The sequence below is a fragment of the Marmota flaviventris genome, chromosome 8 (genome assembly GCF_047511675.1).
Source record: "Marmota flaviventris isolate mMarFla1 chromosome 8, mMarFla1.hap1, whole genome shotgun sequence".
NCBI classification, from domain to species: domain Eukaryota; kingdom Metazoa; phylum Chordata; class Mammalia; order Rodentia; family Sciuridae; genus Marmota; species Marmota flaviventris.
The window spans coordinates 75,736,717-75,761,615 of NC_092505.1; the positions used below are offsets into that span (position 1 = coordinate 75,736,717).

At 36.2% G+C, this 24,899-nt stretch overlaps 1 pseudogene; it reads right to left on the reverse strand.

Moving 5' to 3' along the window:
- Positions 1-1,124: 1,124 nt before the first annotated feature.
- LOC114098977 (uracil-DNA glycosylase pseudogene) lies at positions 1,125-24,578 on the reverse strand (annotated as a pseudogene).
- Between the last annotated feature and the right edge of the window lie 321 nt (positions 24,579-24,899).

Here is a 24,899-nt window from a genome sequence, read left to right on the forward strand (position 1 = left end):
AAATATATTATTTTAACTAAATTGGTTATGTATAATGAGAAATGGAAGAGTCATAAAGTCAGAAACAACAGCAACTAACGCTGTATATTCTTATATTCTTTATTTCCCATGTCAGGTTGGGCCTCTTTCAGAGGCTTATTTTCTATTTTCTTTTTTGACTTAATGTAAAGAAAAATGACGAAAAGTACTACAAGTTTCAGTATTTACATATTTTGAATATATTTGAATGTATGTTTTGGACAGAGTATTGGATATCTTTTGTTAAATTTATCTGCATATTTTGCAAAAATGTGAAATTCCCCAGTGATGCAGAGGAAAAAAAATCCAAGTGATTCCAGTCCATAAAAATAGAATCTCGCGATCTGTCCCTCCTTAAAACACTTCAACTGATAACCATAGGAGAAAATCCCCCATCCCGCATGAAAAAAAAAAAAAAAAACAGAGCCCTCTTCTCTGCTCAACTTCACCTCACTCCAGGAAACAAAAACAAAGAGTCCACTGCTTCTTTGTTCAGTCTGTGAGGCTCACACTGAGGGGAACTCCTCAGGGATCCTTGCCTTTACTACAATCAGGAAACTGATCCTTAGCTTCTGGGACAGATTTCTAGAAATGTACAAAAAAGTCCTCCACATTCTTCCAGAAAATGGCCTGAAGGTTCCTCCAAAGATCAAGGGGCCTTTTATTAAGCCAAACAACCAAATGCACTGTAACCTAAGATCTAACCTATCTAAAATGTTAGCAACAAGCACCAAACCATTGGCTTTAACAAAAAGGTGCCTTTCTCCCTGCTGAATCTACAGAGTTAAGAAGTTGGAGAGAACTCAGTATTTGATTTCATTTGTCTTGCAAGAAGTGTGCTTATTTGAGGCTGAGCCAGCTTTGCCTTACTTGGGCCCTTATCTTATTGTGCTTGGAAGGTTAAAATGCAGAAATGGTCAAAGTGTATATCTGCTGTCCCTGGCTGGAGAGCCTGGTTCTTTGCTGTTGAATAGAAGCTCTTTCCTCTTATGCAAGGCACTTAAAAATAAGTAAATTTTCAATGACTTCATTACTGACAAATACTTCAACAGCCACTTCTCAAAAACCTTCCCTGGAGAAGAAGAGACCCACGCTTCAGTGCAAGGTCACAGCCCCTTCCAGTCGATGGGCTTCTTGCCAGAATTTTGCAACAGCTCATTAGCTTTAGAAAAAGTTTACACCCAAAGAACCTTGGGTACACAGACAGCAGGGAGGGATGAGCAGTCTGCAGTGCATGATGCCCCTTTCTGTCAATGGCAGTGCCCTTCTTCCCAGCATAAGAGCCTCAGAGCAGGAAGACAAAGCCATTCAAGTTCTGATTAGGCCAGTACATGACTGCATCAGTGAACGGCTCCCAAACTCTCTCCTTAGGCGAATTGGCTTGATGGACCCGGGCAGTTGGCACATCACTGAGCAAGAGGACACCTTGTTTGGCACATCCTGATAAATCTCCATGGCCAGATGAAAACTATCTATGTCCGTAGACAGCTCTTTATAAATGTTGTCCAAACTAGGCAGAAGTGGAACAGATCTTTGGATGCTAAAGCAGAGCACATGAGCTTGATGGGGTCCATGACAAGGATCTTGTACCAGGATGATAACCTTCACATCTCTTATATCACATGTTTGAGTCCACGTGAAGACTTGGTGTGGAGGAGGATAAACAGTGTAATGTTTTCTTTCTTCTGCACCATATCCATTATAAAATACAGTTTCCCGAACTCTCTACTGAGGTGCTTCTTCCAACTCTCGCCCCCAGCAAGCTGGGGCCGTGGCCTTGATTTTCTGGATGCGGACCAGACCAACTGCTCTTGGCTCAGCAGTGAGGAAAGCGGCCGCCGGGTGCCTCCTGCCTGGCCTGGGCCTTCTTGGTGGGCTTGTCAGTCCTCTGCTTCACTGTTCTTGTCAGCTACAGCTGCCACACAGTCCTCGGATCGACCTGCAGGCACCGACTTTTAAGTCTTTCTACCTGTTTTAAAATGCAAGACACTTTGTTTCACTGAAAAACAAAATAATAACTGTAGACTTATTCCTGTTCACCAAATAGACAAATTTTAGTTTGGAAATGAGAATAAGCAGACAATGATGGGGGTAGTGTGAAAAGTTCTGTGATAGTGACTAATATAACAGTGAGACAATTAAATAAAACAAAGACAAATATATAAAAATGAGGAAATTAAAATTAATACAACACAGTGACTATATGTTTCTGGAATATTAATCCTGACAATCATTATTTGAAATAACTTGTTTTATGCATATTTTATAAGAAATTGTTCCTAGCTTAAAAAACAGAATTATCTGTTTGGACAAATTTCTTATGAACTGGGTAAGAAGATGGTAGAGTTTACATTTTAACTTGAGGCTCAGGTTCCTAAACAATAAATCATTTCATTATAGTATCTCAGCTAGTAACTTGACTCTCTGCTACGTTCTAATTCTGTAGGGCACACTAGCAGGAAATTGTATAAAATCACAAGGCAAAGGTTTAATATCTAGCACTTTTGTGTAAGTTGCTCTACACCTTGTGCAGAAATTGTTGAACTACAATGAGCTGTCTCATTAGATAAGAACCAGAAAATATATTTGCTGAAATCTACAATATTTGTCTTTAAAATATAGGCTCTTTTTTTTCATTTTCTTTCTACCATTTAACTAATACATGATAGCTTCTAATTAAGATGAGAATGATGCTTTTAAATGATCTTCTGTATTCCAAAGTTACTCAAGCATAATTCTTTACAAATTAAAAAAAAAATCTATCAGACTATCAAGAGAAGTAAAAGTGGAATGGAAGCAAACATGGAATTATAAGAGAGGAATGCAAGTTAACACACCACTGAGTCCACATTGGACCATTAGTTTAGATCACAACCCTGTTGACCTTTAGCATTTGGTCCCAGTTTGATGATATATGATTTTTTGAGGTGTTTTCACTTCCTACTTTGGTCTTTTCAAAATGCACACTTCTTGTATAATTCTCTACCTATAAGTTTTATTTTAAGATATGATCAAGAAAATAAAATGGAATAAAATTTAGGTCAAACAATTGTATTATTTAGGCAAAGAGCTGATAAAAGTTTCACTGAGAACAAAGGGCAATCCAGTTAAATAAGATCAGTTTTTCCAGAATTTTCCTGTGTAGTGTAGATAAACTGAGTTCTTTTAAAAACAAAATGTCACATATATTATATATATAGTCATATAGATCTTTTCATTTTGTAATGTGTGTTCACACACATTTCTATTTTATTATTCAGGAGAAATTTACAAAATGCTCTTAAAGTATATCAACTGAATAAATGGATAGCAATGCAGGGGGAATCACAAATATGGAATATATTTCCCAAAAATTAATATAAATATTAAGTGCTACTTAAGAAAACATTTGAACAAGCTTTCTCCTTTTTTTTTTTTTTTTTTTTTGTGGTGCTGGGGTTTGAACCCAGAGCCTTATGCATGTGAGGCAAGCACTCTACCACCTGAGCTATATCCCCAACCCTTAACAAGGTTTCTCATAGGTCTACAAATCGATGTAAAAAGCTAAAAATATAGTATTGCCAAGGCAGATTTGAAAATAAAGAACAAAGGGGAAAAAAATTTTTAAATTATCATAAAACTACTATGGGGCAGAGTTTGGGTGAGGAGACAGCGTTGGTGACAGGACAAATAATAATAAGAAAATGTGAGCTATAAATAAAGATTTGTGTATCTGTATATTTATGGAAACTTATATGATGGAGGTGGCATATCAATGGGATTGACTCAATAAATTATTTAGGAATAATCTTTTCCTATAGGACAGTTAACTTAGATCATGAATCAAGCAAAGCATAGTTCACAATTCATAAAAGAAGAAATAAGAATGTCCAAAGGATACTTAAAAATATGTTCATCCTCACCTGTAATTAAGAAATAAAATAATAACAAAAATGAAATTTATTTCACAAGAAATTTGACAATTTTCAAGTCGGTAAGGATAGAGAAAAAAATGGAAATCCTTAAACACAAAAATTAGCACAAACAATATAGAGAACAATTCAGGATCATCAAAAATCCTAAATAAACTCTATAAGTCAGCAATGCAATGTCTAAGATACTAATGAGGAGGATGCCCACAAATGAATACAAAGGTATCTGTGAAACAGTCCAATAACAGTTAGTAAGACCAACAGGTATGTTGTTCCTCCTAAGTACTGACACTATCCTAGGGTAGGTATAAGTTATTTTTTCATCAGAGTAGTGCTGATGTCACCATAGATGTGATACTGTTATAGTTTTCATATTATAAATAAGGAAACTGAGGCTCAGAGAGAATAAGGAATTTCCCCAAGGTGCCACAGTACTAGGTTATAAACTCAGTTGGCTACAAAGTCTGTATTTCTTTAAGAACCATGCTCTGCTGTTCCCCATGAATTAAAAAAATTTATAATATATGATAGTGTGTAGTTTCAAGAACAAATCTTGAAAACTCTGATAGTGAGGGGGAAAGCAAGCTTCAAGATAACGTGTACACTTTGATAACTTCTGTATAAGTTTTTAAAAGTCTTAGGTATGCAATATTGCATTTTTTCATTGATGTGTACATCTACATTTGTAACTGGAAGAGTTCATATTAAATTCATGAAATGGCTGACTCTGAGGAGACGAAAAAAGGAAATAAGGTTGGGGATAGGAGACTAAGAGGCTGTCAAGCTTATATTTAATGTTGCATTAAAATAAACCTTTAATGAAATGTGTATATGCATTTGTAAATTCCAATTCACTGGTGCAGTTTATGACTTGCTAAAGAATATGGCAAATGGCAGAACTAAAAATCAAACTCATTCTAAGTAGAATTTTTTCTCTTTCTAAATTTGGCTAACCAAGTATTTGCTGCATAGACATAAAGAGTGTAAAAGTAGTTGGAAAAGAAATTTACTACAATAAAATATAATATATTTACTTCAAAAATTTTCCTGTTATTAATTCATTTATTATTTCATTCAAAAATAGTTATTGAAAAACTGTTTTGCACCAATTACTACATTTATTTATTTTTTTTTAATTCAGCCAATTTATTGTAAACAGGATAACCCTAGGACTCTATCATACTGGCTGTGTCACATGCTCTTTCACATCAACTAGTCAAAAACAAGACTTTAAAAGTCCCCAGTAACTAATAACTTAATGTGTTTCGCAAATCTCATCTGCTAAATATCGAGTAAATAAAAGTATCTGGGGTAATCTGTTATTACTCATGGACTGCAGCTGGGACCCATTTAAATGAATCCATTAGTATGTCTGAGTGACCAAACAGTAGCTCTAGATCCCATTTAGAAACCAGAAAGTGCTGGAGCACACTGAACAAGTGCAGGTTCATGGAAGACTATAAGGAACTGCTTTCAGATCTCCTCAGGTGCCTTTCCTCATACAAATGACACTTGCAAATTTTATTCACTTTTTTTTTAAGAGCTAATAGTTACTCAATAGAACATAATTTTCCACAGAAAAGATAGGTGGATTTTCATTTATTTTTACAGTGATGGACTTAAACACTCAGGACAAATTTTAGATTCATCTTGTATATATTTGCAGTTTGATGAAAAGCTGCATAGTCTACAAATGCATGAGACCAGAGGAAATGATAACTTCATACACCTTCTGATGGACCAAGACAGCTTCACACAAGGAGGCTCTTGAAGTTAGATAAAAAGACAGTTACAGCACCACATTGACCTGACAATAGAAAGGGAGCCCTGCTTTTGAAAGCAGCCTCTTCGGTTGTGACTAGTATCATTCTTGCCCCAAACTGAGATAATTTGGAAAATGGAAAAACCTAAGATGTGAAAAGACATGAATCCACACAAAGAAATCCTGGCAAATCAAGTCATATGGGGAGGTTACATTTCATTTGAAAATGCCATTCTTTGCCTGAGTTAGTGGACAACAGGACCACTTACTATTACTAGTGCCTGTATGTGGAAATATATTTACAATTTCTCTTGAAACAAGTTTTAATAATAGTAAATATTTCAAAACAGCTGTTTAATCTACAATTACTACATTTAAATATGTGGAGTAGGTTGAGAATCTAGTGAAGATTAAACTCATTGACGTCCAGTTTACAAAATCAAGGTTCAAACAACCATCAACAAAGGGAGGTTGTGAAGCTAGTAACTAATCATTGTTTGAGCTTGGGGAAGAAAATCTAACTACATCTTACAAGGAATTATCTTTACACATATCATTCCTCTTAATGGTAGAATAGTAATTTCAAGCATTATTATCTTTATTATTCTCTGTAACTATGTAATAATCATGATGTTTCATTTCTAATCTCCAGAGAGGAAAGGAAAACTCCACTGGGAAGATGATGAGCGAGATTAGACCAAATGGTCTTGATAAATTTTCTATTGTAATTTTAAACAAAGCCCTAGATACCATCTGACTAATTGCAGATATTTCTGGAAAGCTTGAAGGTCTCCAAATAATTAGGTTGGGAAGAGGGAGGAAATCAGTTAGGAAGCTGATATCTCCCTGGACACTGTTACAAACTGGCAACTGGCCTGCGGACCCTGGTGCTGCTGACAGTGTGAGCACCAGGCAACCCATCTCCGAGGCTAATTTGGTCTCAGAAGCAATGGCGTGTCTATCCAATTTGGGAAAGCATTTTGGCCGTGAGAAGCATTCCGAAGCAAAGGTTCATAGGGAGAGGAAAGAGGAAACTCGAAATTAAATTTAAAATGTATTTGTTATGAGCTGAATAAACAACAATTTTATGTGCACTAACCAAAATGTTCTGTCATTCTTCATCAACAATCGTTACATTTAAATTCCTTTGCTAAGGAATAAAAAAGTGTCCAGGGGACTGGTAAATCTTTATTTGCTTCATTAAGTCTGCACAAAACAAAACAGAACTGAAGTTGATAACAGCATCCTATGAAGACTCAGCTATCATGATTCTCATCCAACAAAACAAATCTGATACAGTGAAAGAAGTGTTTTGAATTTCAGAAAGAGATGATGATAAGATGATGATAAATATCCATATTGACGGCAGACAGGATATGTGTTTGCTGTAAGATCTAACAGGAAGAAGAAAGTGTCCTTCCCAGTCTTCATGCTTTTATTTGAAAATCTGAATTTATTGCAGATTATTTTTTTCCTGATGAGAATATTGATATCAGACTTGGTTACAGCCAGGAGAGAATGATATAGAAATCTGGCTTTTATACACCAAAGTCCCAGTTCATGGTATAGCCTATACACTAGAGTTTTTAAATATTTCAGCACAAGTTTATTAGTTTTCTAGAACTGCAATAGCAAGCTGCTACAAAGTTAGTGGCAAAAGAAAAAAGAAAAAAAAAGCAGAAATTTATTCTCTCACAGTTCTGAAATCAATATGCCAACAGGCCCATGTCCTCTCTGAGGGCTCTAGGAAAAATTCTCTTCCTTGCATTTCCCTAGCATCTTATAGTTGCTAGCAATTGTTGGCATGCCTTGACCTATAGCTATATCACTTCAATCTGTCTCCATCACAGATGGCCCTCTTCCCTCTGTGTGTCTCAATCTCCCTCTCATCATCATTAATCATTGGATTTAGTACCCATCCTAATCTAGGATGACCTCTTCTTAACTTGATTACTTCTCGAGACCCTATGTCCAAATAAGGGCATATCAGCAAGTACCAGGAATTAAGACTTGAACATATCTTTTTAAAAAAAAAAATTGTAGTTGTAGATGGACAGCATGCCTTTATTTTACTTGCTTGTTTTTATGTGGTGCTGAGGATTGAACCCAGTGCCTCACAAGTGCTAAGTAAGCTCTCTGCCGCTGAGCTACAGCCACAGCCCCTTGAACATATATTGTTAAGGGACACAGTTTACTACATTACAATAGGCTACATGCATACCTGATTCTCTGAATCTGGAAGACAAGAACAGATATGGAAAATGACTTTCAGAGTAATAAATATCTATTCATTTAAAAATGTAATCATGGAATTACAAGGAAGGAAATCCTTCCATACGGTTACACAGAATACAAACAGACATGCGAACCCGTGGATCCTGACATGCTACCCACAAGAAAGGTGAACAGAATTGTATATAGCAGGTCAAGCAGAAGGCCCTTGCAGGCCATGAAATATTATACTTTCGAAATAAGGGCATAGGTTGACAGTGAGGAGATGAAGGAGACTTTCCACCCTCATCTTTCTTAGTAACATCACCAAAGAGGATTTAGCACTGAATTCTCCTTTTGCCTTTGGAAGCCTTTTCTCCCCCTCTCATTCTAGTATCTGCTTTTTAGGATGCTGTTAGAATCCTGCTCACATGTACAGCTGGCACCCCAAGAAAACCCACAGTCCTTTCTCTCTTTTAGAGTAAGCAACTTTGCTACTCACCTTTACCCACTTAGACCCAAATCCATGCATTCTCCCACCACCCTGCACTTTAGGAAGCCAAACTATAGCCAGTTTGGAGAAAGAAGATCTAAGCTGTCTGCCTTAAAACTTGGAAATAAATTTGTTCTTCCTTTTCTTACTCTCTGTTTGCTTTCTCCTGCTTTCAGATTTATATTTTAAAAGAAAAGAAGATCAGGAGCTGTTTTGCCTGCTTCTAGTATTCTAAGCTTTAGCTCCGCTGGAAGTTTCAGGAGAAGAGCAGCAATGCCACTAACCAACAGCTTCATCATTCTTATGTGGTGCCTACCAAGTATTCTTCCAAGTGTTTTAATATATGGCAACATATCTAGTCCATTAAAAATTTGAAGTGAGGGCTATATTACACCCATTTCACAGAAAATAAATGGTGAACACAGAAATTGCATAAGCTCCTTAAACTCAAGTAGCAACAGGGCCAGAAGTTGGACCCAAATTCTTACAGTCTGGCTTCATAGTCTTTAGTTTCTTCTAAATTGTATTTCTTAAAGAAATGGTCTTAAAGTGTCTTCTAGATTAAGGCAGAAAAACAATATCTATCAGCTATTCTGTGTAATCTAGTAAACACAAGTGCTCTGCCTAGACCGTCTCTGGGTTCTGATTCCCCAGGAGATCTCTTAGGAGATGCTCTGGCAGATAAAGTTTAGTATATCTACTTCTGGAAAATTCTCAACCTTTTACATGAGAGAAACAGCTGATGAGTCTCTTCAAATAGTGTTGTCAATATCTGGGCACAGTTCTGTTCTAGACAACCCAGTTTACTTGCCTTTCTTCCCAAATCCCATGATCCAGAAAATACTGTACCTTGCCTAAGATGTTCTCTACCCTAATAAGGATTTTTCATCCATCCTCTTCCCTCCTTCTTGGATAACTCCTATTTAGAATTCCTAGTTAGACCTTAAGGGTTACTCCCACAAAGATTCATTTCCTGATACCACCTTACTAAGTAGAATTCTTCTTTACTTAGTAGAGAAGTAGAATACTAAGTAGAATACTTCTCTACTTGGCATATTCTATTATCTGGATCCACAGTAGTGAACATTCTTAACAAGCAATCCCAATCTTTCTTTTTCCTATCAGAATCTGGAAAGTATTCATGTAACCGACTATATTCACAAATCTAAGTACTCAGAGAAAGCTACCCCAATTCCAACTTGAGGGATGCATTTGATTATTTACCCCCTGGGTATTGAATGCACTTGATTTTTCTACAAGTAATCTTATTAATTCTGCAATGTCATATGACAACTTAGGAAAATCCAATGTTAAGAGATATTTCTTGGGGCTTCTTCTTTTAGTGCTTCTGAAATCGATATTTTGTCTTTTCCTCTGGACATTTTTAGATATGAAAGTGAATTCCAGAGGTAATGTAACCATCTCATTACAAGCTGAATTTAAAAGTAAGTGGCAAAAGAGAACAGAGACAGGGAAAATGGAGTTAAATAAATGGATTAAGTCAACCCTGAAGCTGCACAAAATTTGGATCTCTACAATAATATGATATATTTTTAATGTTTAAGCTAATTTTAAATTAATTTTTCTTCTATTTTCATCTGAAACTATGATTAAATACCTTCAACAAACATCTTTTGCATATCTCTTTAAGATGGCTTTTGAATTTGTTGACCAATTAACCATGAAATCCTTGGAGTTAGGAAGCATGACAGTCTTCTCTATGCCCCTGGAAACTAATTCATACATGGTACCTGAGAAGATTTACTATTTGATATCTGTATAAATTTAAAAGTAAATGGCTAAGTAAATGAAATTACAACTAACTATTCAATAAAGAAGAACAATTGTTATATATTCTGCAAGAGACTTAGAGTCAGATTGTAAGAGATGGCATCTAAACTAAATAATTTGGAAGATAGAGTTTTAAAAATATTGTTCTTCCTCTACTTTAGTCATGGAAAATCAGACTTCCATGTCAGACAATATCTCTAGAAGCACATTAAGACACCCTAGTTTATTTGTAATTTCAGATGAACCAATAACAACACTGATAAAATAACAAGTGTTACATTCCAAATTCAGGTGCAAGATGAACCTTCAGGATTTCCAAAAGGAAAGTACAAAGATAGTGTTGCGTTCTTACATGCCCATCTATCTATAGCCTAAATGAGATTGACAAAACAAAGTAAAAAGCTAGAAATTGCAGGAATCTTTGTCAAAAAAAGTTGTTGGTGTGTTGTGAACTTCATTCTTCTCCAAAGGTAGAAATATTGGGGAGCTTATTATCTCTTTATTTAAATTTAGAGAGAAAGAGAGAGATTTATTTTAGGATTGGCTAATAAAGCTTATTATTCTTCACCTGAAATTTGTAGGACATTGAAAACTGACCACTAGAGCACACTTAGAAGTCTGAAGAATGAGGTGCATCTTGGCTAGCTGCCTGTCTGAGGGAGGAGTGAAGAGGAGCTATAACAAGCTGCCAATGGAATCATTTGGCACATCCAGTGTTCATCCAAGCAAAGGATGGGCTACCCAAGTGGGAAAAAAAAATGACATGGGGCTCCCTAGAGGGGTACTTGGAATTCAGTGGTGAGACTCTTCAGAATAAAAGCCATTTTATTTCCAAAGGTGTAAGCAACCTAGAGGGTCCCTCTCAAAGCCCTACCTTTTATCTCCTTGTTCTCCCCTCTCTCTCTACTTACTTCCCTCTTTCTTACAGTGACCCTTTTCCTACTTAAAGCCTACAGCTTGCCTTCTGCTTCAGGGGATTTCCACAAGCTGTTCTTCCAGCCATCCATAGGTCACACTCCCTGACTTCCTTCAAGCTTTTGTTAAAATGACAGTGTACCAGTTTGCTAACCACAAATTTCAGTGGTTTAAGGCATTCACAGTCTGTTATTGATCATGATTATGTGGGTTGGCTCGCCTATTCTTCTTGTCTGTGCCAGCTCAATTGGAGCTAGATGGTGTGGAATGACTTCAGTTGAATTGTCTCTCAGCTAGAATGTTAGCTGAAAAGTTTTGGAAAAATGGAAGTTTGATTTCTACTTGGACTCTCATCTCCTAGCAGGCAAAAGGAAATTTCTTCACTCTGTGACAGAGAGTTCCCTAGCAGCAAGGGAAGGCAAATCCCAGTACACAAGCACTTCTTGTCATGTTTTTTATCATAGTTGTTATTATCTGGTACCCAAAGTGAATCTCATGGCCGCACCCTTTTGAGGGGGGCTCCAAAGAGAGATTCCTCCTCTTGAGCAGCATACACACTTGAAAAGGTGTGTGTCTGCAGGAATGGGAGGAGTAGCAATTTATCTTTTCAATGCAAGCTACAGTGATTGCTGTACTTAACTGTAATTCACCCCTACATAAGCATTCCTAATCCTCCTTAATCTGCTCCACTTTTTTATTTCTATAGTATATGTCACTTTCTAATATGCTATGTTATTTACTTCTTATATCTACTGTTTGTTGTTCTGTCTCGCCTTTAAAATGCATGTTCCCAAGTTGGAAATGCTTGTTTATTAGTTCACTTAGAAGAGTTTCTGACACATAGTGGTTGTTCAATAAATATTATTTGAATGAATCAGTGAAAGACCTATTAACAATTTAAGGCTAATAGAAACTGCATATTTAGCCAGAGAAAATATCTCATTCATATGAAAGGGACTGTAGATATAATGAGCTTGTATAAGAATGTGATATTGCAAGATTATAAACTAATTTATAAACTAAACTAAGAATCTATTAAAACTCCCTTGAGAGACAAAATCACAGTAGGTCCCTGTTTGGGGGAGGGAGAGTGGGAGGATCGGAGCAAGTCCAGTAATTAGACACTGATATGAGTCAGGGTAGTCAGAAATTTTATAAAGCCACTGGAATGTCCAGGTCAGGAGGCAAACTAGTCAATCTGGTATTTCTCAAGCTTGCAAGGTATTGTTAGATTCCATAAAATTGTTCTCTCTGATACATTCAGTTCCCAGCATGATGTCTGCATGACAATCTGTTCCCTGTCAGAACATCTCTAAATCTCAGAAAAGGACTTTTGCTCCCCCTTTAACCATTCTGTAGCCATTTGATTTATTTTATCAAGAGTTAGAAGCATGTATCCATGAAAGAAAGGTCAGTGTGCTCCTCCAACAACCTAATAAACAATGACTGAACTGTGATACAGCTGAGGCAAGTTGTTGTAATTCAAATAAAATCTGAAGTTTTAATAATCCCATGAAATAAATTCTATAAATTGCTGATCGGGAATTTTTATTGTCTGAAAGGGACCAGAAAAGTCATGGGGTTTCCTTTAAATTTCATGCAGGAGAAAAGAAAGTACTGCCTACTGAATCAATTAAATGAATGAGTGGTGGTGGAGGTAAAATTGCTTTGTGATTGCATTCCACAAGCCATGCTTGTCAAACATCATGGTTGCCCTTTCTTTTCAATAATGAGAGATGCAGTTGCCAAATGGCTAACCCGTGCTTTATGCAAAGAACACTTCTGCATGGAGGAAAGGACTACTGATGAGAAATGTGAAAAGAGAGAGAGAGAGAGAGAGCTAACATTTATGGAATATGTGCAGGGGGTAGGGGCAGTATATAAGTTATTTCACGGTATCTTTCTCCAATGCTAAGTATTATCATCACAGCTTTATATATAAGGAAATGGAAGCATAGGAAAAATGATATGCCATACCTCTGACGGCTAGCAAGGGGCAGAGCTTGGCTGGAAACTGAGTTCTCGCTGGCTCTAAACTCCAAGCTCTTCTATTATAAGCCACTGCCTTTCAGACTGAAGCAGAATCCGATATAAATCCTCTGCACAATTAGTTTATAATCTTGCAATATCACAAGACCCTGGAGAGCGTCTGTAAATCACTACAATACAAGTTTCTAAGTCCTTTAGGATAGGCTCTGGGAAGTCATAGAAGGAGGGAATTACTTCCAGCTGAGGATCAGGGAAAACTTCCCAGAGGAAATGGAATTTTCATTTTATATCATAATGATGACAGAACTAAAGCTCTGGTTGGTGTTCCTTAAATTCTTTCCCATCTTTGAAAATATTATAAGTCATATTTACATATTTTGCAGTATTTAAACAGAAAAACCAAACTAAAAGTAACTTGGGTCTTCTCCTTTCTCTCCCTTTCTCTTCCTAAATTTATCTTCCCTTTCTCTCTCTCTCTCCCTCTCTTTCTCTCTGTCACACACACTACACATATGAGCACACATGTGCGCACACACACATATCTAAATGGAAAAAAAAAAAAAAACCTAAGTCCTCCATCCCCTATTGCACCACATGCATAACACACTGACTTTATTATTTTATTTTTTTCAATTACTTGGGATTCAACCCAAAATGCTTTATCACTTAGCCAAATACCCAGTCTTTTTTTTTTTTTTTTTTTTTTATTCTGAGACAGGGTCCAGCTAAGTAGCTTAGGAACTTGCTTAGTTTCTGAGGCTGGCTTCAAACTTGCAATCTTCCTGCCTCAGCTTACAGAGCTGCTGGAATTTATAGGTGTATGCTGTGCCTGGAGAATATAGTCACTCTTTTTTTTTTTTTTCCTGATACCAGATATTAAACTCAGGGGCACTTAAACACTGAGCCACATCCCCAGTCCTTTTTAATATTTTATTTGGAGATAGGGCTTCATTGAGTTGCCTAGGGCCTCGCTATATTGCTGAGGCTAGCTTTGAACTAGCAATCCTCCTGCCTCAGCCTTCTGAGCTGCTGGGATTACAGGATTACACCACCATGCCCAGCTGATAAATTCACTCTTAAAGCAATTTGGTCTCCCATGTACAATTGAGTTGATCTGAAAATAAGTATAAGTATCTAAATCATTGCAAACTTTATTAATTCATATTTACATGTATTTTGACAAATTTAATTATTATTTGTGGCATTGTCCTTATTCTAAATTTCTAATTTATTTATCTTGCTAAACTGACAATGTCAATTATATTCTTTCAAGCTAGAAGAAAGAACAAATATGTTATAAACATTGCTTTACATACGATAGACTATGATATTTCAAGTTCAAATGTCAAAAATGATATATAAACATGAAACTTGAAGTGATTGAAAATTACAGAGTAAAACAGATACTTAATTTGCCTAAAACTGTAGCATCTAAGACATACAAATGACAATAATCATTTTTATAATTACATATTATAGCACTATAAATTAATATTTAAGGATAACAGAACAAATTTATTTCACATAAAAAATAACTGCCTGTAACTTGAAGAGCTTTTTATTAATCAAGAATTTCAAAGCCCACTATGGAATACTAGACCAAGTTTTTTCTATGTGAAATGATCAAACATAGAATCCAAAATTCTGTTTACTCAACCTAATTCTCCTCAAGAGACTAATGCAGCTCGGTCTTAAATTGAGCCCAGCTGAGCAATGAGAATCAGATGAATCCAAGACTACAACTTTGCCCAATTTGGACACAGTCATATAAATGTGATTTATGTATCACATAAATGAAGATTCATCTCTTCGGTCAGATTGATAATGAAATAGAAGAAAATAGGGAAAACATTTGCTTGACCGTTGCTTTGAACCAGACCTTTGACTATGTCATTTTATTAAAATAGTGCATGGTGATAAAGCTGGGCTTTGAACATACATAGCTTGTCCCAGAACTAAGCACTTAATCACTCTCCAATGGGTCTACTACTAAATGATAGCTAAGATTTTTGCAAGGATGAAAACAATACTGATTCTATAATACTGCAAGATTTTGGATTTTTTATTATGTGCTATGCTTTGAATATGGATGGTTTTCTCCAAAGTTCCATGTGTTAAAGGCTTAGTCACCAGGGTAGCATTATTCTGCTGTAGTGAAAACTTTAATAGGTGAGGCACAGTGAAAAGTTCTTAAATCACTGGCAGCATGCTCTCAAAGTTTGGGGCCTTCCAATTTCTCTCTTCACTGCAATTCAAGAAGTGTTTTGCTCCCATCTAATCTCCCTGTACTTGCCATTCATGCCCTGAGGTAATGCAAGCCAGGCATGACCTTCACCAAGCCTCTGCTATATCTTTAGGACTAGAGCCTTCAAAACTCTGATACAAATAAAACTTTTCTATTAATAAAGTTCATTGTCTCAAGGATTTCATTGCAGTGACACAAAGATGGCTCATACACATATGTAAAATAATTGGAAATAATGCCAAAAATGGGCGGATGAGTTTGAGCCAAAACTGGTGTTTCAGTCTGAATTCTTTTTATCTCGATCCCAATTCATATTTAAGAGCCCTTCCAATAGGACACATTTGAATGTGTTGCCTTAACCCATCTTGTGAGAAAATCAGTCTTTTTAATCTCACTTTTTCTGTCTTTTGTTCTTTTATGCATCCACAATTACCAACGCAAAGCTGAGAGCCACGTGATTCCCAGGCTCCATAAAAACACATCACATTACTCCAACCTCATGGCTCCAACTTAAGCAAAGGCTAGCCTCCAAGTCTTGTCAGTAAGCCATTCAGGTCCCAGGGGGACTTCCTCTTTCCATCTCTAAGGACACTTGTAGAGGTTCAATTGTCACCTAATATAGCATCTATGAAGAGTCCATGCCCAGGATTGTGCATGCCATAATGTAGTACAATAATATTTCTGTCCCCATCATGTACTTAAGAGACTGCTGCTGGAGTGGCTGTTGCTGTCACTCTGTGAACACACCCACTCACCCAGCATTGGACACCTCTAGGAGATCTCAACTACAATTTCAGTGAATATTCTCACAATTGTCCCATGTGGTCCTGTGTCATAATTCCTTTGAAAATGGACCCAGGAAAGATGTTATATGGCCTTATCTTTATGCATATATAATTGGACTAATAACTACCAGAATGCTTCGCAGAATAGTGTATCATTCCTACATATTAAAATTCAGTCAATTTATTCTTTTGATTGTTTCCCCTAACTTACCACCTATTCTTATGGATTTACCCTGATTTTTATTTATTAGTTTGTTATGTATAGCAATATTGTTGTCTTGCAAGTTTCACATAATATTCGTCTTCTCTCCCACTCTCCCACTTTCAACACAATGATGATGATATTTAAAATTTGGATATTTTCCTCAACCCATACTTTTTAAAAATAATCATGATATCTTTGAAGTTTTGGAACCACCATTACTCATGTATTATTCCTCATCTCAAAATATTCTCAAATAATTTTTGGAAGTGCGACTTTGTAGGTAAATATTACGTACAAAGCCTGATTGTGTCTAATTCAGTTCTCCTTATAATTATACTGTTAAAAAGCCTGGAACCAATCTAAACATATTTCCGTGATAAGTGATATGTTCATCCTCTTTAGAAGCATTTCCATTTCTCTTTGCTGTTCTAAAATCTAATTGTAATACAACTAGATAACAATAATGATACTGAAATAGTGATTATGTGCAAGGCACCTTTCTAAGGGATTCATAATAATATTTTTAAGGTACACATTATATTATCCACATTTTACGGGTGGGTAAACTTAAGCACAGAAAGTTTACCTTAAGTGCCTTTTCAGTCAAGAGATCTGTCATCATTCTTTAACTCTGGGATGTAATAGTCTTTATTTCTTTGTCCCCCACAACTTATTAACTGAGTATTTGCCTTGAGTTCTATCCTCCAAATTGCTCAGTTTACTGTTGTATTTTTCCACATTTTATATTTTTCTATTGCTTTTTTGAGTGTTCAGTCTAATCTTTTAGCAAACTAAACTTTCCTTCAGCTGAATCCTTTGGAAAATTTGTCTTCTCCTGATTTTTATTTTTAACTATTATAATTTTCATACTTATAATTTCCACTTGGATCTTTCTTGCAACTTCTTTCATATTTTATTAACACCTTTCTTATCCCTTTGAGTATTTTAATTAAGCTTATTTTAAGTTCTTAGTCCATCTGTTCCAAGAATTCTGTTTCATGTGATGTTATTTTTAGTTACCTCTCTTTTAAAGATTGCTGTCCCCACTATCTAGATAACTTTCCCCTGTGCCTCATGACACTGTCTGATAATAGGAATTACAGGGGAGCCTGAGTTAGACTCCTGTTGGTGAGTTTAAGCCACGGGGTGGGAGAAAGAATCCTCAAAGTATGAAACCTCCTCTCCCCATCACTTTTAGATGCTATCACTCCACCAACAAATCTGAAAGATGGCATATTTTTCCTAAAACAAAATTCACTAGCTCTAGCATTTAAAGAAAACCAGGGCCAAGATGGAACCTGACATTTTTTCTGTTTGTGTCTTAACCCAGCAGAGAATTTGCAGCCCTGGAATTTGCGTTGCTAGGATCAAGAAGTTGCCGCAGGTTTCTGTGCAAATAAGGAGTAAGAACCATCTTAAAGCAATGTTCAAAACAGCAAGAAGCAAGAGAACTGAAGACCTGCCCAGTACTGTCTTCCCACAGCTGCGCCCAGGCTAGCTGCTCTCCAACCCACTCTGCAGGCAGCACCCGCTACAGATAGATGTCTCACAGTTCTTACATTCATTCATTCCCAAGTCCGGGCTTCTTTCTGCTTCTGAAGCCACTCCCAGTAGATTTCTTTAGGGGAAGAAACAGAAGCTGTGCCCATTCACTTTCTTGTGAGGAATCAAATGCCACTCTCCTAGAATGTTATGTTTCTTTTATTTGAAGATGGGATGTAGAAAGGGAAAACTCAGTCCATCTCATCTAGACATAGGAAAATGGCAATTCAGGTTTATTTTAAAAGAGAAAGCACAGGCTCATTCTTTCTCTGTGTTTTAACCCTCCATCTGTCTGACTCTAATCAGCCAGAATTGCCTCATGACCCCCACAAGCCCTCTTTTTCTGGTTTTGGAAACCTCTGGAGCCTTAGATACTACAGTATAGATAGTCTTTAAATTGTTCTGGGTAGGTGGGTGACATATCACAATTTGGTGATATGTCATCATATCATATCACTTACATCCTAAATTTCCCATTTTACAATTATTTTAGAAACAACTTTGGATATGATACATTGAACTAGTTCTTTAATAACAAGGCTCCAAAGCTTATTCAGTACACTGAAAAGTATTCTGATAGCTTAAACATAAATTTTAAGAATTAAAAAAAAAACACACCTCAGAAAAATGCTCCATGGTCCTTAGATTGTTTCTGATAGGCACAGAAGGAAATTCTCACATTTAAAATTTGTTTGGGGTAACTGCAAAAGTCCCCCCTACAACCTTGGCTATTACAAGTTGAAGTACAGCGTAATCTAAATTCAAAAGCTCTTCCTTCAAAACATTCTTACTGTTAATGAATTACACAGGTATCACACCTTCTGTTCCTTTCTGTTCAAAAGGAGAAAAGCTGTTCTTTTCATTTGGAGCAGAGTCTGTGATTATGGACCAGCTAATTAACTTGTCTGATATGGAAGGGATGATGCAATTTTCACTTCTAGCTTTTTCTCTCTTCCATATGGATGGGGTTGCTGCTTATAAACGCTGTGACTGTTGTTGTGCAAAAGCTCGCTCTAAGAACTTGCTTTAAGCCCATTTCTATACCTACCATTAAGCTCCCTTGGCAACAGAGGAAATTTTTTAAAGCCAGCTAAATTCCCTGAGTTACCGAGCTGAGTTTCCACTTATTCTTATTTATAAAAGGCAGGATTTTCCTTCAGCATTTTTCTGAGTTTCCTTCTCTCCTTTAATATTGTCATAAGATATCACTGTTACTTATTAAAGCAAAAGATGGCATGAAAAAAGACACTACCTATTCTTGCTTACTAAATCTCTTCATTCCAACCAAACCCTCAAATAATCCCAGGCACTGCAGGTAGGCAATTCACTTTGCTAGTTTAGTTAGTGACTAAGTTCTGTCTTGCAAAGGGAGAACCTCATTTGTTTTATTGATGATATATTTTCCTTGGCCAAAGTAATTTAAAACTATTTAAAATTTACAAATTTAAATTTTTTAATTTAGAAAATAAATTAAAATTACTTAGTGATACTTGGTTTTAAAAAGGGGAAAAACTTAGCAATAAATATTTATACATTTTGTAGAAAAAGAAAAAGCCAGTGGCACACTTCTCATTGACCTAAGAGAAATTTTCCAAGCCAGGTACACATGGGCACATATACTTCATCTACAAAAATAATGGCAGTTACATTAATATTGATAAAAATAATACATTGCTTTCGAAGGAGGAAAGCATAGACTACAAAAACATCTATTATGTATAGCTCATAAACTCAAATTTTAGACCCAGTGCATCAGAGTTGTCAATGATTTATAAAATGCCTTTATTGTATTGGGTTCAAGTGCCAGTAAGTATCTGAGGTCATCAATACCATCATCCTAAACATATGCTTTTTAGAACATTTAAATAGCTGATGCAATATTTCACTTATGACCATCCTGAGTATGGTTGCTTTATAGACTCTACTAAGGGCAGAAGCCTGCACAAGTGATTAGATGCATGCGAGAAATAGGCAGTACTTTTGACACTGATCTTGAATAACTGTCGTGAAGTCTCAGGATCTAGACCAGACCTATGACAAAGCTAATCCTGCACTCTCCAGCAGTCTCCAGGATCATGTTCTCTCCCTTGGAAACAGTTTTAAAGTCTTGTTCATGCCTTTTATGTCACTCTTGATCAATAATTATAATAGGCAACATTATTCAAGGTTTGTGACATGCCAACCATTGTCCTGAATGTTCTATGTGTATCAGTTCATTTTATCTTCGACATAGTCCAATAAGGAAGATAATATTTCTGTCCTCCCTTTCACAGATGAGAAGGTAAGTTCCTAAATGTTTTAAGTTACCAAATTTAAACCAGAACTCCAAAGCCTATACTTTATCCTTTTAACTCTACACTGATGCCATTTCTAATTCTATTTCCAAAAACAAATTCATTGAGAGCACAGATTGGCATTGCCATTTACAGTTGAAATACTCCATAGCATTTAGCACAGTGTTTGGTAAGTATAGGAAAATACAGGTTAAAAAGTGCATTTTATAGAATGTGCATGCACTAGGTGTTCTCTGACGCAAAAGATCTTCTTTGCACCACTTTTCACCCTGCTATGAGCCCCAGAAGGTCAACTTCTGTATATTGTTTCATGCAGGACCCTTTGCCCTTGGGGAAAAAAAAATCTATAGTGTGATCTACTAATAAAATTGCAGCACCTTATTGGAGATAAAGCTTCTTCCTTCTGAGCCAAGGCTAGACATCTGCAGTAACAAGGAGAGTCAGTTTTGTCTGCTTCTCTGCTTTGCCCCTTTCTCCTACATTCTTGTACAAAGATGCAAGAGTTGAGGGTGGGAACCATGATGGGGAAGAATTGGTGGGAAGAGGGAAAATATAAGTGAGGCAATTTTATCTGGCTGACATAATGGTAATTCTACCTAGGCTCCCTCTGGCTGTGGCAGATGTTTGAAGCTGACTCTTTCTCTCCTGCAGCACTTTGAATGGTTCTTCAAAGTCCTGATCCTGAAACCCCTCCAGGATGTGGGCAATGCCTTCTCTAGTCACCTACAAATCTCCCCCTCAATACCAGCCTTCACCTACCTGCCTGAGCTGCTCCCTGCTTAGTCCTTTCAGGCTGCTATAACAAAAATGCCATATACTGTGTGATTTTAACAACAAACATTTATTTCTCACAGGCTGTTAAGTCCAAGAACAAGATAACCAAAAGATTCAGTCTGAGGAGGATCTGATTCCTGGTTCTTAGTGCCTTCTCAGTTTTGTCCTTAGGTGGTGGAAGGGGTGAAGGAGTTCTCTGGGACCCATTTTAGAAGGACACTAACCCCATTGATGAAAGCTCCACCATCATGACTTAATCACCACCCCACCTCTTAATGCCATCACCTACAGTATTAAGATTTCAATATATGAGTTTGTGTGGGGGATACAAACATCCAGTCTGTAGCACTCTTCTTAGGCCAATGAATCACCCAGATGAACCTCTCACAGGCACCATTCAAGATGAGCCCAGTTTGGTTCCCTGGATCTACCTCTTACCCACGAGAATCCCTTCTCCAGCAAACTCTGGGAGCCTTTTCCAGCACAGTGCAGCTTTCCTGCCAAAGATTGCACTAGCAGGATTCTTCCTTTAGATTTTCTGTCCCTTATATTCTGAAACAGCAGTCGTCTGATGGCTCTCAAAAACGATAACACCTACTCGAATTAACCAGGAAAAGCTTGTCTTCTAACTGGAAAGGAGGAAAATGCCTCAGTATCCTAATTTTAAAAATCTCTTTCTGTAATATTCAAACTTCCTTCTGTGTAGCTTGGCAGTGGGTGATGAGCTAACGTGGACCAAGGAAAGGATGGCCCAACACCTCTCCTCCTACAGATGGGAATGTGGTCCATCATGTTTGTAGCTCAAGATCTCAAAATAACTATGAGATAGAAATAGCAATTTCGCCACTCTGAAATTACCAACAGCAAAATGTTGGTAAACATTTGTATAATTGAGATCACAGAAATCACTTTTTATCATTGATTTCTCCCCTTTGTCTGTCACAACTTACAACTGTGAATACGTGAAAATAAGTTTCTTGTTATTGTTTGTTTTACTAACTGATCACAATCTACGTTTGTGTTCTGCTTTTATCATGTAATATAACATCTTCAAAATGTCTCCCAACGAGTACAAAGAAAACCTTGCCTTCTTCTTGGCTGCAGTATTTTATGTTAGGTATCCTACAAGGAGCTTTATCATTTTTATTATTTTTATCAACCTTGTAAGTGTAAGGTCATTTTTCTTTTTTTTAAATAAACATTTCCTAACTACCAATAAGACAGAGCCTCTGTCAATATGTTCATTTAATCTCTGGATTTATTCTTCTGTGAAACACCTGTTTGTGTGCTTTGTTTATTCTTCTGTTGTTTGTTGTTTGTCATTTTCTCATCAATTCATAATAACACATTTTATTTTAAAGCAATATCTCATATGTCTTGTAAATATTTCTCTTAGTCATTTGCTTTATGCATTATGATGTATTTTACCATAGAAATATTTTTATAGACATTTATATAATATAATATTATTCTTTGCTTTAGTTGGGGATTTACTTGCTTTTGCAATAAGGAATTTTGTATTTATTATACAAGCCATCAAAACTGTTACTCATAGATTTACATGTGTTTGTGTGAGTGTGTATAAATACACTTGTATAAATGTGTGTACGTAAACACACATATTATATACACTTAAATATGGTATATACATATTTGTTATGTATATTTAACTTTAAAATGTCTGAATTTAAACATTTAATGCATCTTATTTTCATTTATTAAAATGAAGCAAACTCCAGATATGTTTCTTTCTAAATGTTTGTCAATTATGTTGATTAAGTAAACCCATCATGTATCTAAAGAAAACACCATCTTTATCATATCATTTATTTCTGGGTTCCCTGTTCCAATTTACTTATATGTATGTTTTTCTGTAAAACACTATACTGTTTTAATGCTATGTCTTTAGAGTACATTTTAATAACTGATAAAGCATCTCTCCTAATGTCACAATTTCCTTAGCTTTCTCTATTTATTGCTTCATTTATCATTTTCAAGAATTTCATTAGGTTTCTAAACACCATTTTATTTGAATAAAAGATTCTACCAAAAAAGTTTGAAAAATCATTTCAGGTGACAATTTATAAAAAATAATTCAGTGGTTCTTGCACTAGGTGAAATGACCAATAAACAGAAAAGATTGTTCAGAAGTACTGGTGAGCTTGTTCATTATAACTTAAGGAAGACTTGCTCTGCATGTACCTGCTTATCATGATGCTTCCTTTGCTCTGAATTGCCTCTGGAAATTTAAGATAGTTTGGAACCATTGACTGCTACTGAGCTTGAGGACTGAGGAAATATTGGGTAAAACTAATTTCTCTACACTTCTAAAATATTTCATTGTGTTTGTGTGCATGTGTGTGTGTCCCATGGGTAATAGGGGAGATCAATGGAACAGCAGGGAACAGAAGATTGAAATACAGGAAGGAACAGTTGTACCTGGTGAGAAAAATGCCTTCACTTGTCTCCTTCTTATCTGCATTAAATAGTTCCATAGCTTTTATTTAAGTAAATACTGTTGAAGTTGCACATTTATCTATCTTCTTGGCACAACTGGTTCATTAACATGTTATAAGCACTGTAGAAGGCTTCTGTAAAGAAAAGCACTAAATGCTGCTTCTTGACATTTTTTTGTTGTTTTTTTTAGGAGTGTAATTCCTTAGAAACAACCTCAAGACAAATAAAGCCATACATCTTTTAATCACAGATGATATAAATCATTATGTCAGTTAAGTGTAAGGTCCATAAATCTCTTAAGAATATGAATTTATGACATAGAGATGCAATTTGCCAGTATTGGCTTTTGAAAGTTGATTAGAATGATGAGATATGATAGAACAGATTTTTGCAATACTGCTCATAACCATATCAGAAAGGGAGGCTCTCAAGCTTATAGCCTGTTGATGTATTAAGTATCAGCTTCACGTTTTCCCTGTTCAGACTAATTGCTTCTTTTAATCTGTGATTGCTGACACACATGTGCAGTTGTGCAAGTTAATAGGAAGGAAGATGGCTCAGATTTTCTTCAGTTTTATTATATTCTGTTTTTAATTGTCTTCACTGCTAAGGCATGGTTATTTTATTTGATGGTTTCATAAGCAGGAGATCCAACAATAAAATTTAAGTATCTAAAATAGTTATGGATAAACATTCAAAGGGAAGTCCACCCAGGCAGGCCCAAGGCCAAATGGATTCATTTTAAAAATACATCATGTCATGGAGAGATTTCACCCCACTAGAGCTTGCTCTGGTTTGCTCTGCTTGTTCAGTCTACCTGACATTGTAAAACTTTCTAAATCTGTGCTCTGAAGTTCGGATACACTTACCCTAATCTCATAGCAAGCACGCGCAGAGTCAAGTGCGCTGCAGCTGACTGATAATGCTGATGCGTTTTTAGAATGGAACAGAGTGAAGCTGAACCAATGCAGAGGCTAAAATAGGAAACCAATTTAACTCCATTGTAACGACAGCCACCCAAATCATCCTCCAAATAATCCAAAATGTTGGGCTGTAACACAGAAAGCACATATTTGTTCTTTTTTTGGCATGCATGTTTTATATACATCCCAGTCTTTCCCTCCTCCTCAGAAAGGAGCACATCGTCTTCTTGTTCTGGAGATTTCGGAGCTGTTATTATAGCCATAGTCTCACATGATGCCTCTGTTAAGTGTGGTTCAGCATTTCCATTATGAAACCCAAAAGCCTCCAGAGCAGACTTCTTATAATTGTCTATGAGGGAAAAATCGTTCCCAGCTGATACTTAATGCCTATTATATTCATTTTCAGTCCAGAAAGCACTGTTCTTTAATATATTATAAAATAAAATATTCATGCCATTCATTGATTTTACTTTTTAAATTGCTGTTGTCACTATGATAACATGGGAAATAAAGCAGGGAAGCTAAAAGCCATTCGTCCCACATTTTGTCCTTTTTCCCATAGATGCTATTCCACTTCCATTTCC